The following is a 4,432-nucleotide window of genomic DNA, read 5'->3' as shown; positions in this document are numbered from 1 at the left end:
TCATCCCGTTTAAACAAACCAATTTCTACAATACCAGTTTCACGCTAACAGTTTATTACAGCCTCAAGATAATGGATTCATGACCAACGTTCTTTCTTTTTGCGCAGGGCACAATTAATTATGGATTCTTAAGTTGGTGAACATTATTCAAACTTATGCATTCCACTTAGGGCAGTGGAAGCAACTAGCACCTCCAGTGTGTTTGCCTATACTTCTCTAGACCTATTCCATAGGGCATTTGGCCTTTATGTTTTTGATTAACGTATTGGCATGCCTTATTTATAGTTTCTCTCAAATGGATTGACTGCTTCCTTTTTGCCTGTAATCAGTTTTACTATCAATAGTAGGAAGTCTTTTGTAAGTCCGATTTGCAGTGTCACCGAGATTCATGAACTGTTTTAGCTCTTCAATTAGCCAAGGCGCAGGTTTTCCTCAGGTTTCTGTCTTCGGAAGATCATACGAGGGCGGTTCAGAAAGTAACCTCCGATTGGTCACAGTGCGGGTTGTGGGGGGAGGAGCGACGCCATCTGTGCGTTCACGCACTCAACAGGTCAGTCGGCATCAAGCTGTGGTCGAGTGAACGTCGTACCTGCGCTAGTTTAGTTTTTGTGGCAGTTTGAAATGTGTGCTGCAATAGAAAACCCCGCCAAATGTGAAGTGCGTGCTGTCATAAGGTTTTTTACAGCCGAAGGATATTCTGCAGCAGCTATTCATCGTGAGCTTTGTGCCGTGTACGGACCAAGAGTTATGAGTGAAGGAGTTGTCCGTGAATGGGTACGTTTATTTAAAAGTGGACGAGAAAACGTTCATGATGAAGAGAGGAGTGGTAGACCATCATTGGTGACTGACGAACTCGTTCAGACAGTTGATAGAAAAGTTCGTGAAAATCGACGTTTCTCAATGTCGGAGTTGTCTACTGGTTTTCCACAGATTTCTAAGACTCTCTTGTACGAGATAGTGACACAGCAAGATTGGGTTACCGTAAGTTCTGTGCACGATGGGTGCCCAAAATTCTTACCGACCACCACAAAACTCAAAGAATGGCCTCTGCATTAGACTTTCTGTCACGTTATGAGGACGAAGGAGAACCATTGTTAAACAGAATCGTGACCGGTGACGAAACCTGGATTAAGTACGTGAACCCTGAGACAAAAGAACAATCAAAGATGTGGGCACATTCAAATTCGCCTACCAAACCAAGAAAACCCTCGCAAGATTTTTCTGCCAGAAAACTGATGGCAACGGTGTTTTGGGATGCCAAAGGGGTGTTGTTGGTTGAATTCATGGAACGTGGTACGACCATTAATCAAGACGTGTACTGTGAAACAATAAAAAAGTTACGACGGGCTATACAGAACAAACGCCGTGGTATGCTGACTTCCGGTATCGTTTTTTTGCACGATAACGCCCGTCCTCACTCTGCTCGCAGAACAACGGCCCTTCTTGAGTCCTTCAAGTGGGACGTTATCAACCATCCACCTTACAGCCCAGACCTGGCGCCAAGTGATTATCACCTCTTCATGCATTTGAAGAAATGGCTCGGGTCACAGCGGTTTGATGACGACGAAGAGCTCAAAGATGCGGTCACAGGCTGGCTCCAGGCACAAGCGGGTGATTTTTATGCAGAAGGAATTTCAAAGCTTGTGAAGAGATACGATAAGTGCCTCAATCGCTATGGAGACTATGTAGAAAAATAGTGCAAAGATGTATTTGTAAGATGTATATATTAAAATATTTTTATTTAACTTGGTGTATTTTTTTAAATCAACCGGAGGTTACTTTCTGAACGGCCCTCGTATTTATGGTGTAAGAGAGTTAGTTTGGTAGTAAATCCAAGGAGTTTGTTTTTAGAGTCCAGGAATGGAATGGAAGTCGTCAACCAAAGTATCTCTTGTATCTCCGATGCAAGTTCAGGTACACTGACACACTTAGAAAGTCGCTCTATGTTGCCAGTTACAGTTTATTCCTTGGATTTTAACAGGGTAAGTCGTGATATGATATTGTGAGCTGATTCCAGGTACGAATTTCTTTGCTCCTGGATTTCGTGGCAATTATATGTATGAGACCGTGACTACAGGCTTCATTATGGGTAGGTGCAAGCTGAAATAGTTACATTTGAAGAGAAAACTACAGATGTGAATTTCAGAGCGAAGAGGAAGAATACTTATGTGTTGCTAGCATTATTTGTATGCTACCAAGTCGAATAGAATTTTGAAAGGTCAGTTTTGAAACAGGCCATCCCTCCTGCTTTTTGAGTCTGTAACGGACATAGATTAGGCAAATTTTGTTAAGTGGTTTGATTTTTACGAACATATATTCGACTTGTTTGTCTTCATTACTATTGGATGTGTGTAGTAAGGGCGGTAATAAGTAAAAGCATTTGTATGCCGCTACTCCATTTCCTCATCCGTTACTTCTGTGGTATCCTGGGACCATGGAGTCTATTTATCCAACTGGAGAGCATGCTTGGCTTGACCCAGATTCCATATTCGTTAGAAGAAAGAGATGGATCTATATTCTGAAATATTTTGCAGAGTTCGCCGAAATAAGTAGAAAATAGTGGCCAACTATGTTCTACAATAACAAAACAGACAGAATGGTAGAACCTACTGCACGAATAGTCAAGCTCGTAGCTCCTAAAGCACAGGCTTTAGACTTCATTTGCACTACTTTTTTCGACATTTATCCGCACCATTATTTTGCCATCTCTTGTTCACACGCCATGTAGCCCAAATCATGAATCACATTACTCAAAATTGGTATCGATCAGCAGTGAAATCTTCGCATTTTTTCAGACTTGTGTTCCTGGAAGATAATGCACCTAGATTTGCAGTTTTTGAAAGTTTTCGACGAGGTCGCCAAAGAGGTGTCCTCAGAGTAAACAATCTCAGGTTCCAAAAATGAAAATTCTGCCAAAATTAATGGTACGAAAACAGAAATAATTCAAAAACAAAAAGAATCTCCTGAAGAAATAGTCATTGGTTTATGATTTCCTTAAAGGGTGATGACAGCACTTTCTGGTCATCTCTACGAACGAACTGATTTGTCACACAACTTGACTGGGCCCCTCATTCCAAAGGCAGGCATTTTCAGCGGACAAAACGTTACAGGACTGCTGTATGGAGGCTACTGAAGAAATGAAAAAGTTGGTTGTTCAACAATAACAAAAAGTTGATTTTCAAGGAGCTAGCTTGTAATCCTGTTTTTAATGGTGTTGCTTTTGCCATTGGGATGCGAGCAAAATCGGAATACGAACAACATACATACAATGCAATTCAAATAGTGCAGTACACGCAAGAAGTTGAAAACAGGAACACAATTCAATGGAATCAGCTTCTGTGTCGTCATGTCATGACGGATGGCCTTCAGGTTCTGACATGCGCAATTATTTGGACTTGATATGGCCACACGGCCGAAACTGCAATACTGTGTTTTACAAATAATTATAATCAAAAGGCGACCCTAGTCTCATTTACAGAATTTTACGTGACTGAATACCAGCTACGAGAAGTTAATCGTAGTTTTTGATTGGGAATTCTCGAATATGTTACTCGTCAAGGCCATGAAAACGTTTTCATGGCATGCGTTTTACCACTGGACTACGTGCCCCCCCCCCTCCCCCGCCCCAAAATATGGTATAAAAGAAAACAATTACCATACAATACCCTTCTTCCACAAAGGAAGAATACGGATTCTCGCACAATATTTTTTCGTATTCGAAGTTCACTGCTAGGTCATTAGGAGCTCAACTGTCTTACCGAGCGAGGTGGCGCAGTGGTTAGACACTGGACTCGCATTCGGGAGGACGACGGTTCAATCCCGCGTCCGACCATCCTGATTTAGGTTTTCCGTGATTTCCCTAAATCACTTTAGGCAAATGCCGGGATGGTTCCTCTGAAAGGGCACGGCCGACTTCCTTCCCCATCCTTCCCTACTCCGATGAGACCGATGACCACGCTGTCCGGTCTCCTTCCCCAAAACAACCAACCAACCAATCAACTGTCTTACCGTAACACGAGCAGTTTGAACTACCCATATTTCTATGTCCTGTGGTGTAACCAAATCTAAACGACGGAAACCATAGGCGTTGATTTCGGTTACGTTAATCCTTATGGATATGCTGTCCAGAATTGAGACATACATTTCCTACGGTCTTCAATACCCTCTGTTTCTCAAGATTTCTTCCGCATTGTGATTTTAATTTTTTATTTAATTTTATTGGCAGTCTTCTTTGATCTGTAATCGGAGAGAAACGGAAGAATATTTTATTAACATCTGTAAACCTACCAGAAGCGGTTTCCTAACGTTTAGAATTATGTTCCGTCTACCTTTTTTGTATCATATGGAGTTGTCAGGACACGCCTTTGTAACTGCAGTACAGAAATAGCAGCAATTAACAATGTACATGTAGTACCTATGTGGGCGAAGTACA

This window comes from Schistocerca nitens, chromosome 1, assembly GCF_023898315.1.
Source record: "Schistocerca nitens isolate TAMUIC-IGC-003100 chromosome 1, iqSchNite1.1, whole genome shotgun sequence".
NCBI lineage: Eukaryota > Metazoa > Arthropoda > Insecta > Orthoptera > Acrididae > Schistocerca > Schistocerca nitens.
Note: the sequence above shows the minus strand (reverse complement) of the source record.